Source organism: Dysidea avara, chromosome 5, assembly GCF_963678975.1.
Source record: "Dysidea avara chromosome 5, odDysAvar1.4, whole genome shotgun sequence".
In the NCBI taxonomy this organism is placed as follows: Eukaryota; Metazoa; Porifera; class Demospongiae; order Dictyoceratida; family Dysideidae; genus Dysidea; species Dysidea avara.
In genome coordinates this window covers 5909088-5924318 of record NC_089276.1, presented here as the reverse complement: position 1 = coordinate 5924318, position 15231 = coordinate 5909088, and the positions used below count along the sequence as shown (strand labels likewise).

At 38.4% G+C, this 15231-nt stretch overlaps 1 long non-coding RNA gene across 1 annotated transcript; it reads left to right on the top strand.

Moving 5' to 3' along the window:
• The first annotated feature begins 10011 nt into the window (after nucleotides 1-10011).
• LOC136255394 (uncharacterized) lies at nucleotides 10012-10932 on the top strand. Its single transcript, XR_010700867.1, has 2 exons — nucleotides 10012-10652; nucleotides 10712-10932. It is a non-coding gene; the product is annotated as an uncharacterized lncRNA (long non-coding RNA).
• The last annotated feature ends 4299 nt before the right edge of the window (nucleotides 10933-15231 follow it).

The following is a 15231-nucleotide window of genomic DNA, read 5'->3' as shown; positions in this document are numbered from 1 at the left end:
TGGTCTCCACTGACAAAAGCTGCAGCTAAGCCTCTCTTGTTAAAAGTGTCGGTCTAGTAATTAAAACGTATTATCACATTTCCTGCCATGCAATTGTCTAACCTGATCTTTCATAATGGATACCAGAGGGCTAATCACCACTACTATAGAGCGATCAGTGCCAAGGACAGCATCAAAAACAAGTGGCAAACACGCATAGCACAGTGTTTTTCCAAATCCAGTAGGCAGAACAGCAAATACATCTTTCCCAAAGAGAAACTGATTAATAACTGTTGCCTGCTCCTGTTTCAAGCTGGCGTACCCCCTAAAAATTGGCTGCTGCATTAGAGCACGTATCGATATTACCACGGGAGGTAGTCATGTTCAGAATTGTTGGACTCATGAAACAATTTCGTGCGAATTATGCGTTAATTATCAATGCTGCAATCTGATTGGTTTTACAGGATTCTCGTAATTGTGCACGAGTGCCCGATGCTACGCAGACCAGACCTTTTATTTTTTAAAGGGTCTGGCTACGCCAGACCATAGATAATAGACACCAGGGGGTGTCTATTATCTATGGCCAGACTAAGTGTTGTGTGGATAGACTGCTTTTTGAGTATATCTCAACATCCACCATCAATCCTTATCGTTACTCTTTTTTCATTAATTATCCTATCAATGTAATGCCCAACTACCGCTGATACGGGCTGAGGGTGGGGAAAGGTTGGGGATGGTGGGGGAATTGATTGCTAAATTTCCCCGACGTAGTGGGGATTTTTCTTCACTAAAGAAATTCACTCAGGCAGCAAAAGTGTGTGCTTTCAATTTGGAAGGGGTGTCTGGGGTGCTAACTACTATATTCATACTAGAATCCACTCGTACTAACTCATCGCTAGAGCAACGCCACATGACCGTTCAAATCCCGGGGTTTGCAAGTCCAGGGTTTGCATCTCCAGTACTTCCCCAGTAGGTGAAGAATTGTAATTTTCAGTGATGTAAATTCCCACCTCAACCTGTATTAGTGGTAGTCGGGGATTACATTGATAGGTGCATAATTCACCTTTTCTGTGGAACAACATACCTGCACTTGCCTTACAGATAACCAATATCAATCCATTCCATGCTGCCCTCAAATGATTTCTTTTTAACCGTTGTTTCGTATTTCTTGTTTTGCTTTGTATTAGCAGGAGCCCATAAGCGCCGTAATGAGCTCCTGGTATTAGTGTATTGTCCTAATACCTTTCTGTTTACTTGTATTACTTATATTGTCCTAGTATCTTTTCTGTTTACTTGTATTGCTTTCGCATTAGTGAATTGTTCTTGTATCTTTTGTTCTGTTGTTTGTATGTACTTGTGGGGAGCACATTTACAGGCCCAGCCCCTTGTCATTTGACAAAAATTGATAATAATTATAACTAGGGGTATGGTACAGTTTAAATCCCATGCATACTAGTCCAGCCCTGCCAACCCTCATGGACTTACTGTGAGTCTCACGATTTCACTATCAAGCTCAAGGTCTCACAAGCAGTAGCTCTAAGCTCACGGTTTTTCAGTTAAGCTTTCTAATTCTCACGGATCATCACTGTTAGTCATCTAGTGTCTAAACTGAAGTCTGCAGCAATGCAACGAGCCAAGGAAGATAGCTAGTGTCATACACAACACTCTTGAACAGACTAGTCTCGCATGACAGATGGTTTGTGTGGGGCAAAAAATAAACCACACCAACTGTCTGGCACGTGAGACCACAAATAAACATCTAACTTACACAAAGTTGCTGTGTCATTTCTTTCCAGGGGATATCCCCGGGTGTGCCCCCAGGGTAACTTGATTGTGGTACAACTATAAATGTTAGGCAATAAAATTTAATAGAGGTGCAATCACATGATTATAAGCAGGAAAACGGTGGGGATTGAGACAAAGTCGTGAAATACTGGCCTTGAACCTTTTACTTAATGCTAGTGAAATGGACATGCAGTGACTGGACTTGGGTTTACAAGATCAGAACTCAAGAGGTGAGCCTACTTCATTGAAAGTGAAAGTGCTTAACTAGCTAGAGCGACACCATGAGCACCTGTTCACCCAGCTATACAGGTATGTAGCATGTATTTGGTGTGAATTTCATTCATTAGTCTCTAAGTAGAAATTGATATTTCTCAAATGTTTTCTCATAACACACTAGGCTGCAAACAAGCTTGTGCCATTTCATCAAGACCACAATTGTTTGTATTTTGTAGTTTTGTACTGTTTTTAGACTGATTGCTATACAAATATTTTAATTTATTTGCTGACCTACCAATGTTGTGTTTGAGATATTGCCTGTAAACAATTAAGTTGAAGTGGCCACCAAGAAAGTACACATCATTAGCTATGTAAATACTTGAAGTAGTAATAAGGTTCACACAGTACACACACATCCATTTGATGGCTGTTAAGGACGGATAACTTATCTGTCAAGCTACTATGAAACCATAGAGTTGCTTTTAACTATGCTTAACCTTCTACTGGTAGCACACACAACCCTCCAAACACTACAACTCCAAACAGTGCTTTTATTTATTTAGTTTGAATCTGTACAACAAACTGGAAAACATCTAATATTTGTCACTGAAGCTGTATGTTTGTATAACTTTGCATTTTTGTTTGTCTTTTAGTCGTTTCTTAGCACTATCAAGATTTACGTTTATTTGGTTATCCTGACTGTTCCAGGGCTATGTAGACATTCATTCTGGACAAGTACTACATAAAATACAATAGTAAGCATGTAAACTGCATTACAACTTGTACATGTAACTAATACAGGCAACATCATGGTCCAAAGCTAGATAACGTCTTGTCTACCACAGCTATGTGTCGTGAGAGTTGATTTGCCGAAGAAGATTGACAAATGATGTATTATTTATATGTAGTTGTTGTACTGGATCTTCGTCTTGGTGTCATTATGTTCAAAGTACACCATAACCTGGTATCCAGCCCTATCATTATATTTACAGTATATTATACTAAAACCCTGTAATGTTGCAGTGCGTGTAAGTAATTTTTGTACAAATAACTGTACATCAAAGATCCCATCCCTGGTTAAGAATCAAACAGTGATACTACACATTAGTGCTGAAATGATTATTTTGAATTTGTCTATTTCGTCGCATGACACAATTTGATTCATAAACACACCATTGAAGGACGAAACCAACTTTGAAGCTTGAAGAATGTGAACAAGGTGGCATAATCACACTGGAAAATTCATTTTTAAAAGAGATAGAAATAGCTCTCAGGCTTTACTTTACTGCTTTTTCATGGTTAAAGTATAATCAAACAATCAGTTGTTTTCTTCACAACAACTATTCGAATAGAAAATTTATGTGGAGTGGTTTCACATACTTTGTTTCTTGTCTTTGCTGTTTTTGAAGCTCATCAATTGGGATTGTGTATCATACTGCTTCAAACATGGTGGTTCAAATCTGGCTCCTCTTCACTTCTCATCACTACTGTCATTGAGATGTTAAGTTAATTTTGTGCAACATTTTTAAATAGCTGCACACTTTTTGTTGTTTTCAGAATTCCTTATACTCTTTAACTGGTTGTGGTAGCTGTAACTTGACACTGGATAGTTTTTACCTTGAAAGAAAGGATGTACATAACTTTACTATATTTCACTGAACACAAGTAGACATATGCACAAAACAACCAAGAATTATATCCAGCAGCATATCTAGCTTACACTGGCTGTGACAGTTCAGCCAGCATTCCTTTAAGCTTTTTTTCTGGGTTACTGTTCACACAGAGCTTTAGCAGTATCTACAAAGATTTTTCATAACTTCAAAGTATACCAGTCTGTTGTATAGTTATTTTACTGCATCCTACCTCTTAAAAGGTTACATGCTAGTCACCAATACCTAGGCAAAGCAAGTGAAGAAAGTACAAAAGGAAGTGGCAAATTGTGGCTACTAGTATTGAGACCCATGTTAGTGCCACACTGTGACATTAGTGTATCAAGTAGCTACCCAATTATGTTTGTCTTGTCTAAAAAGTAAGCTAACAAGTGAAAACTGTGCCTAGCATTGAGTGTTACCCTTCAGTTAACTGTGTCATTGCCACACCATGACAGTGATGTATCAATGCTAATGACAGCTGTCTTAAACAGTCCAGAAAGTAAGCTGACCGTAAAATTGTTTTGGCGTTGCTGACTTTCGTTTGATGAATGTAGTATACAACCATGGGCGAGATCACAGGTTACCAGCTATTCAGTAACCTCACCACAGATTTCTATTGGATTGGTAGCATCAAATGAAATATTGTGTAAAATTGTCTAGCTTACAGAAAAACCTCAATAAGCAGCCACCTCTTTTTATATGACTACCTGATCACTTCTAGTTGGTCTCAAACATGTGTACTTCATGGTCTTATTAATGAGACCACCTCATTATAGTGACCATGTCAAGTAGGTCCCTAACATATAGCTAAGATGTACTTCATGACCTCATTATTTACATAACTGAAAGGTTATAATAGGGTCATTCCATGTCAAATCAACAAGGAATTTAGGGTCACCTCTCGGATTTTGACGAAACTTGGTGTGTTTGTAGTACCTGTGGTGCTTATCACTCATGCAAATTTTTAGCTCCATACATTCCATAGTTTCTGATTTATGACCACAAATATTTTGAATATTTCATGAAAATTTGGTCCATCTCTGGTTACAAAATCAACTGCAACTTTGTACTGTGTAAATATTTTTAAACACATTTTTCACTGATGGAAGACTGTTGATTGACCTTTCCAGTGATCCATAAATTATGGGATATCTACTTAATTATGGTTCAAAAGTACTTCATTGAAAATTTTAATCCTTTATATTTTGAAAAATGCTGCTTGAAATTTTTCAAATTCTTTTGTGAGTAATGGTTGGGTCATAGTCTATGTTTGATAAAATTTTTGTGGTGGGACCACAATGGGCTCAAGAGATATAATGAATTATGTTGTGGTATGCGGAGGAATTTGCAGGCTATTATTGCTGTATTGGAGTGTACACCTCCAATAACCACTCACAACAAGGGTATGCCAAGTTTGTCTTACAGAGTGAAGGTGTCTAGGTACATTGGAACCTGTATTAATGACCACCTGTATTGAAAGACCATCTATAAGCTGCAGCTAATTTATACTTTAATTGGATCTCATTGTATAGCACCAAAGCATCAATCTTTTCTAGCAAATCCAAAAATGGTCCTTATTAGACAGGTTGACTATAAATGAGATCATCATGCGTCCATAAACACATTAATGTTGTACCATCTCTTCAGTTAAAATCTTGCCGTAGTGCACTTACATACATATCCCCACTCTACACTATTCAAGTTATGTACATGGCTGCATAGGTACAACAGACCTCCTCAAAAAGGATATCTGGGTACCTTGATAGCCTCATGATCTCACTTTATAATTGTACATACATTTTGGACCCAAGACAAGTCCGTGGTTTCTCAAAAATGAACACTTTATCAATGGTCCAGGGAATAGAAGAGTTACACTGTATATAGTAGATGCATTACTTGTACTAACAGTTTTTATTAACACTTGCTTGCACCTCAATGCGTGATTTATAGTACTGTAATTACTAAAATTAATGGTTTTTCAAAGTATTTTGTGTTCACGTTTTTGAAGATCAGTACAGGTAAATGGTAAATAGGTGGTCAACATCTTTACTTCCTACGCGAGTATGTGTATGAATTTATGACTTGATCTTCAAAGTGGTCGTGAATGTAAAGTAATGTAGTAATTAATTTCACACATTGAGGTACAATTAATGCATGTACATATATGGTAAAACCCCTCCATTGTTAGGACCATAATAAAGTGCTCATATTACAAAAGCTACAGAAGTATCTTGGTCCTAATGTATGTGCACCGCTAGAGTGGGAGTACAATGTATAAACAGGCATCCTGGTTATCAAGGTATCCAGATATCCCTTCTGAGGAGTCCTGTTGTATGTATCTATGCAGCCACATACGGAACTTAAATATGGCTAAATCCACTACAGTGGAATTCAACTTAATAAAGAAGGTACTTGTGAAGAGATGGTACAACATTTACATGATGTTTAGGGACACATGGTGGTCAGATCTATAATTTATAGTCAACCTGTCTAATAAGGACCATTTTTGGATTTGCTAGAAAGGGTTGATGCTTTTGTGCTATACATTAAAGAAGTATAATTTAACTGCAGCATATAGGTGGCCTTTCAATACAGGTGGTCACTAATACAGGTTGCAATGTACCTAGACACCTTCACTCTGTAAGACAAACTTGGCATACCCTTGTTGTGAGTGGTTATTGGAGGTATACACTCCAATACAACAATAATAGCCTGCAAATTCCACCGCATACCACATCATAATTCATTATATCTCTTGAGCCCATTGTGGTCCCACCACAAAATTTTTATCAAACATAGACTATGACCCAATCATTATTCACAAAAGAATTTGAAAAATTTCAAGCAGCATTTTTCAAAATATAAAGGATTACAGTTTTCAATGAAGTACTTTTGAACCATAATTAAGTAGATATCCCATAATTTAGGGATCACTGGAAAGGTTAATCAACAGTCTTCCATCAGTGAAAATTGTGTTTAAAAATATTTACACAGAACAAAGTTGCAGTCAATTTTATAACTAGAGATGGACCAAATTTTCATGAAATATTCAAAATATTTGTGGTCATAAATCAGAAACTATGGAATGTATGGAGCTAAAAATTTGCATGAGTGATAAGCACCACAGGTACTACAAACACACCACGTTTTGTCAAAATCCGAGAGGTGACCCTAAATTCCTTGTTGATTTGACATGGAATGACCCAATAAATACTTCAAGGCTTGGTTACTAACACTATAGATAGCCTTGGGTGACTTAAGATCACTATCAATAGTAGGAGATCTGGTATCAGAGGAGGTTGGATGCGTTCACGTGAGCTGTACTTTAATTGCATTCTTTGATTTGGTATTTCATGTGATTGTCAATAGTCGCAATACAAAACTGAAAAATGGTAGGGATCACTGGGGATCGTTAGATATTCAGATCATCCTTTGTGTAAGCTTCAAGGCAATGTACTTTGTCAGTGCTTGAATTCCGGGTGAAATTCATAAGTTGCAGTTTGGTGTACACTACTTCACCAGCCTTCACGTACATATTTTATTAATGAAACATGAAATGGCTGAGTGAGTTATTCTGAGATCGCGATGTATTAACCTCCTCTAAAAAAGGGATTTTGTGTAATTTGTTTTAGCGGCGCATAATGCGTGTCCAGCCTCCTCTGATCTGGTATAGTTGTTATAGTTGTAATCCCACAATCATCATGTCATAAGCATGCAGTATTTATATTATATAATATAATACCATGTGCTTAATCTGTAACAAGACTAGCATGGCACAACAATGTATGACTTGTCTATTGCTAAACGACTTATCACTACTCATTCAGTGATAGAAACCTTAAACACAGGCCGGGATGCAGGCTTACACAGGTGGCTGGTAGTTGAGAACTTATTTCTTTACCTAAGGCCAGGCAAACTTGATTGTTTCTCATCCCTACCTGCATCCCTTTTTTATTCCACCGCTTCTAATTTCATTACTGCTGTTATCAATCACGTGTACACTTATTTTGATGCTAAGAAGGCTGGCTATCCTTTTACAGCACAGCAAATTTCACTTGCACCTCAGAAATGGTAGTAAAATGTAAGTAATAGTTACTTAACAGGCTTCAGCTAACGTATGATGATAACAGACAGCTTGATTTAGAGTACTTCTTTAGTAATGAATTAGAGATGCAACGATACAGTGTGTAGACGTATCGATATATTGCCTCTGGTGTATCACGATACAGCGATATATTGTGCGATACAAAGTAGAGTCTAAGCAATGGTCTATATTGTCTTTTTGCTTTTTAAAGAGAAACAAGTGAGCTAATTTTTCTTTGAGAAGCATTACATACTACGCAGTGTAACCACAATGTACAATAATTTGATCGTCAGCCATGTTAACAAGCCACGATATGTCGATATATCACGATACGGTTTGACTTTGTATCGATACAGCGATATTGTCTTAAAACGATACGCGATATATCGATATATTGTTGCATCTCTATAATGAATAATGACCTACCGCCCACATGAAAATCTGAACTTTGGTGGATGAGAAACAAGCAATCAAGTTTGCCTGGCCTAACGCTACATACCTAGATGGGTTGTGTCAAGGCTAGTGTGCATGGGATTTAAACTGTACCATACTCCTACTCAATGATTGACAAAAAGCATCTATGATTTATACAACACTGCTGCTTAGAACAATTTGAAGAACTCACAATAAATATTGATACAACCATGCATCCTCTACACACTACAAGGATCTCTGATACTGTAGCCAAGCCAAGTTAACTGTACATCTGTGAAGATCGACTTCTGTTCACAGTACTAGCTACAATGCACCCAGGAACAGACAAGTGAAACACGTGCAGATCTGCACACCTATCTACTGACAAGGTTACTTCCATACCTCATATCCTATTATTTGATTTCCTTTCTCACGTACGCCTTGTTAGAAATCTGAAATTCCCCTCAGAGTAAGTAAAAACGATTAAGAAACAAAGATCACGTAACTAGTCGGACTTCTAGCGATGCGCTTAAAGTTTGTGTCCGACTGGTCGGACTTCTAGTCAGGCGCTTAAAATCTGTGTCCGACTGGTCGGATCCAGAGGGTCGGATCTGTAACAACTTCGTTTACATAAATTATAGGTCTCGTGATTTGGTTTTGGTCAGGTTTCTGCTGGCCTTGCTGTGAAACTCTGCGCATTGTTGGCGCAGTACAGTATCGTCCAAAAAATGATCCAGTGGATGGTCCCATTACTTCTCTGTGTGATTGGAATATTTTCAGGTTGGTCTATGTGTTGTGTTTCGTACGGTCTCCTATGGTGCCGCTCAGACGGCTGTGTCCTTTTTGTGTGGTGAATAATGTCGCAACGCTTAGGCCACCATCCGAGGGGTCCGCCGCCACGACCTTAAAATCCTGTACGAGATTCCGAATCCCACGAAATTTCAGGCAAGATTCCGGATTCCAACCAAAGATTCCAGATTCCAAGAATATTTAAATAACTGAAATCCAGTTACAACAAAGCTTGCAGCGAGGCTAGCAGTCAGCTAGAAAAGCTCAGTCATACTGTAGAAGGCAAGGTAGAACACGAGGATGATCTAGAAAGCTGCTTTACAGGGTTTTGCGAGGGGTTTTGACGCTTCTTGAACGAAAGTCGTAGCTAGTGCGATTGCTCTTGCGTGTGTATACTATCTACTACTTGTGGTATTAGTTAGCTATCTATTACCGGTAATTGCCTATAAATAACAACGCTATTATACGTCTTGCTATGAAAACTACCATGATAGGGATTTCAAATGGTAACACAGGTTATTTCACTCCTAGAACGTCCAGTGACAGTACAGACGCATGCATGCGCAACTGGGCCGCTCTACGACTTTCATTCAGAAGTGTTAAAAACCCTGTATACAATTTATCATGATTTTTGTACAATTAATTATACGGAGTGGCTATTCGCACGGTCACGTACTAATAGCTTCGTGCTATTCGCACGGCAGTCACGTGATGTTATTATTTTACGGATAGTACACGGTTCATTCATCTCCGAAAACTACACGTGGCTTTGAGCGGGATTTTTCTTTCTGGACGTTTCTCTGTGGTCTTTCGTCACATGCCCGATGTTTTGTATAGGAGACGAGTTCAAGAGTTACGATGATCTAGTTAAAGAGACAGTCTCTGCCTTTGAAAGAACGGAATTCGTCCAATTAAACGTTCAATGATCAACATGCTCAAAATCCGGCAATAGATTCAGCAGCGAAATGTGCACCATCGAAGGTATACAATGAAGATTTGAGGTATAGAAAAATAGATTTTGTTTGTGCACACTGAGGAAAATGTTCGGACTGCATTTAAGCAGGGAGTATACCAAGATCGAGAGTATACCAAGGTAGTATACCACGATCCAGTCATGGATTTTTATTCTTTCTCTAACTTTTCAAACATACTTAGTGCAGGTGATATAAACATCTTAGGCCTTTATAAGGCCTTCTGGTATACAGGCTCTGCCTTTACCAGGTACTTTAATCATAATAAAGATCAAGATACTCTAATAGAGCAGTCATTCTAATAAAGCTGTCATAGTATTAGAACAGTGTGTAGCGAGCTTCTTTTTCAGGCAGTGATAAATGCATAGTTACATGGTAGGGTGGGCAGCTATATTGTCAGCAGGCTGTGGCCTTTTTTCAGTGGTCTCACCTTACCAAACCAAACAATGTAGCATGCCAATTTGATCCCCTTTCCGAAAGTCTGCATGGATTCACCCCTGGTGTGTGCCACTTTTGTTATCACATAGGCTGAATTGTTTTGACATTGTCGGTGATTTGACAATTAATACCCAGTGAATCCTGGTGCTGACTCTTGCTTGTCGGGTATTACAGAAAATTTTTTCAATTTTGGAATTGAATTCTGTCCATTGTCATGATTCCTCGGAGTTGTAGACCCCCTAGCCACAGTTCAATAACTAAACAAGGGGATGCTACTTGTTCTACTGGAGAAACAATGAAAGTGATGTATGTGATGGAATTAAGGTAAAATTCAGCCTTGTCTATGCTTGTATGCTAATGATAAATTTCTTTGTTTGCTGTAGGATGGCATCACTCTTGCGTTCGCATCACTTTGGAAGAGGGCAAGTGAATGAATGCTGTTGGAAAAATGTGGTTTTGTAACTAGAAGGGATGCGAGGATGCATTTGGCAATGTTTTTGACTCAGACTGCATGACTCCTATTGGATTATTTTTATCTAATTAATCTGCTACTTTACAATGTGTGCTATTTTGTAAATCTCTACTTATTAATATTATCATATCAGTTTGTAAAACTCATAACTGATTATGAACTTCATGACTGCGTACATTTTACCATCCATGCAGTTGGGTCTAACACATGCTTGCATGTTTTACAACGATGGCTATAATATGTAAGTGCACAACCAACAGCTAGCAGTCCATAGCAGAGAAAACGCATTAATGCGTGTGCATGCATGGTGTATCCTTGGACTCACACGACCAAAATTTGGTGACGTATGATCTATCCATTACACTTCCCGCATGCACGTGCACACCCCGAAGATGTATGCCATAGTAAAGGATCTATGTGTACACACATGCCAACTGCATCTGTCTTCTCTTAGTAACCGTGCGAATAGCTCTGAGCGAGGCTCTGTGCTATTCGCACGGTCATGTACGAATATAGCTCCGTGCTATTTGCACGTGACCGTGCGAATAGCTCTATGCTATTCACACGTGACCGTGCGAATAGCAACTGCCTTAATTATAAGAACTTAAGTATAATCTACAATAACAAAACGTGTCACAATCTAATCATTAACATAGCTCAGAAGTATGATGTGTACTAGCTAGATTTCTCCTCCTTGCTGCATTCAACACAGTACCACGATTTAATCTGATCATTGTATTCCACACAAGCAGCATGAAACCATTTGTTACATGTGTCACAACATACCATTTTGGGACCATCATCCGGCATTCGACATATGCAATGCACTTCACACACTTCTGTGCTTAAAATTCTGGATCTACGCTTGCGACGCTGTGAGGAGGGAAATTCTTTTAGCTGGCCAGTCTCTAGAATTTGCTGTAAGTGTGGCCGTAATTCTTCTTTTTTAAACACAATGCTACAAGGATCCTTGTCATGTGCTAAACATGTCAATGTAGCAATAGCATAAAGTCCACAGTCTGCAGCACCAACTTGCTTCCCAACATCCATTATATTCACTGTAAAGCTATCATCATTTGTGTTTAGCAACTGGGCAATAATATTTTTGCCATTTCCAACAACTGAAGTGTAGGCTGAATCATACAAACAAATCATGCTATCATTGTTCATCTCCAAGACAGCCCAATGTTTGATTGCTGCATTGATGGTAATGTGGATTATTTGCAAATTCTTTTGCTGCTTATTCTGTAGTGGTAGCTGCTTCTGTTGGAATAATGTGCTTTGTAATCCACCGATTGACTGAAATTGTGTCTTGACAAGGTTTTGGAAGGCATTAATGTGCAAGTCAGACAGTTCTTTATCATTTAGAAGTCTTTGTAATTCCCTTCTACCAAGCAATATCCCTCCACATCTGGTCCAAAGATCTTTTACAGATTCAGCTTGACTGTCATTTTCAGCATTGTCAGGTATCACAATTGCACCAGTTGTAGATGTTGAGGTGCTTCTTTGTGGCACACTGTTTTGCTGGACACTTGATTGAAGTGAAGTTTCTACTATAGATAACAAAGATTTCGTGTAGTCTTCTGTGATGAAAATTTGTTTTGCTGTCAAAGAAGACTGTTTTGCTGGCTTTGTAATATGGTTGAATGTGAGGGTGTCATCAGAATTTGTAACATCTTTCATTATACAACTCTCTGGTAAGGTACATACATAACTTTCCAAAGAATGATAATCCATAGTACCGTTCTTCGACAACTCAAACGTACTTTCAGAACCTGGTGAAAGTTGATACCATGAGCACAGCACTCCAATATGTTTGGTTACTTCAACAGATTGATCATTACAAGGTTTATCATACTTTTTTGTCTCTGTATTATGTCTGGAAAGCTGAAGAATACGACCCAATTTCCACTCAAGACCAAACTTGAAAACACACAAATCTCCTATGCAAGCCTTTTCAGACACTGAAGGGACAGTAAATGATGCTGGGGAAGATGATAATGATGTGCTTGAATATGGTTACTTCTCCCTAACACGAAACAACCGGTCAGATGAAACTCGTTCGTTTTCTTGTAGTAGCCATATGGCAGTTGTTTTTCGGATAGAAAATGTGCGATCCTTTAAAGATATCTCAATAAATGGCGAAAAAGTTTTCCTGCTCGGTTTACTACAGGTATCAGTAAAAGCATAGCAAAGAAGCTTAGAGTTAAGACGTACTGGAGCAAGGCATTTACTTAGTTTTACATGCTTATCAGAGATCCCAGAGTCAGCAATTCCTGAGGTGCTAATAGACTGAATGTCTTTTTCTACTTGCACAGGATCATCTTCACAGACCTCTTTAACAATTTCAGATACTACTTCTGCAAGTTCCACAGTGCCAACTTGTTGATCTTCACCATCATCTTCGTCGTCTGTATCCATATCACAATTTTCTATGCTGCATTTTATGTTGTCCCATTTTGAGTGCTTCTTTAAAAGTGTGTCCATCTCAAGACTGCTCAAAGTATCCTTTGCCTTATTCAGTGCACTTTCAATTGCTCCAACAATATCTCTGTTCTTGATGTCAGCTAGTGATGGAATAACATATGACTCCATACCATGCTTTTTAAGATTTTTCTCCATTCGAGGAAACTTAATGCCAGACTGCTCAGCATCTGCTTGCAGTACTGCTTGGATGTTTAAACGGTGCAATCTACGAAGCAAACCCAAGATACTGAAATTCAATACTGATGAGAACGCAGTACTCATGCTGCGAGCACTCCAAAAAATTCTCACATGACTGCGATCCAAGCAACCATGGTAAAAAGACAACATCCTCTTTCTCTGCGTTGTCACGAGCATTCATCAGAAAAGTAACTAAGGAATGTGCATTGAGCTCTATGCAAAGGTATGCATTACTGGTGAGGTAGTTTTGCTTTAAGGTATACTGGTCACTTAAAGATATCCATTCTTTCCAATATCTTGCAAAGAAATTAGCATACCAAGCCTTTTCTATCCTTTCCAGGGGACTAAGGCTTTTATCAAGGTAACTGTCCACCGTACATTTCATCATCTTGACATACACAAAAGTGGCTCTGGCTTCAGGAATATCATTAAGCAAATGGCACGAATTCATTATGTGCAAAACTGCATCAAAATTCTGCTTATCTTTGTGGTTTACATCACGCTCTCTCAAGTTGTGTTCATCTTTGCCATAGGCCATTCTAATCATCTGTAAATGATTTCCACTTGCACAAAAGTTTGGACCCATTGGAAGACGAATAGAAGGTTTCAGAAGCCTTGACTTTAATTTAACGCCAATGTGTACAACATCTTGCACATAGGATATTGTTGACCTTGGGTGCATTTGAAACCACTCCTTCCAAGTGGATGGTATTCTTGGAACAGATGGAGATGAAGGATTGTCATTCAACAATGGTTCCTTTAAGTTCAGTAGTGATACAGATTGCTTCATGGCTGACATAACACGTGAATCACCATCCCCACCAAAACTTAACAGCAGAATATCTCTTCTAGTGCATTCTTCATAAATGTATTTCCACCGTAACAGCACATGCTGTGCATTGAATTTGTTGTCACTGCCAATGCAGGCTAAGCAAAATGGTGGAGCATTTAAAGACAATGGCTGGGCCATGTAAACATATGCATATTTCGCTTTTGGGGCAGAGTGAAACATTTATTCAATAACTTTGTATGAAACAGCCAAAAATGAATCCACCAATGGAAGACCATTGCTGTCCAAAGGAAGAACGAACCCCACGCATCTGTCAGTTTCACAATCATAATCAATCCTAGTTATTACATGAGTGGCATCTTCACCAATTGATATTGCTTTAGATGTCTTGTGATTTTCAATATGGGATAACAATCCATCAAAATTGAAAAATCCTTCAGTAAATGAGTTGTATTGAGATGAAATGGATCTTTGCACTGTACGAAGGGATGGTAACGCCTCAGGCATATTACTTTGAATAAATTCATATGAAAGTGGTCCAGCATAAATTAACAGTGCTGTTACAAACTTTTTCAGAATTTCTGGATGTCTTCATTTGTGTGGAAGACTTTCTGAGTTCTTTTCTGCATTCCAAATCAGTTGTTTTAGTATAGGTGTAAATGACATATTGAGATTAACAGCAGATGGTGACTGAACTTTGTCTTTGTCAAGGTTCTTGCTGTACTGCTGAATCAAATCAGATAGTTGTGTGTTGGTTTGTAGTAACTTCTCAATATTATTCAGTATTTGAAAATAATCTGTGACATGTGATTGGCAGGGATCATCAGTAGCTTTAAGAAGCTGTCGCTTGGCACATTCTTCTCGTGACCATTTTGAAGTCGCACTGGTAGAAGCAGCTACTGTCTTGTCTTTAACATTCTTAAATTGAAATGTCTCCTGTGAACTATTGGTTTCAGAAGATGGCGCTGTACTAGTTG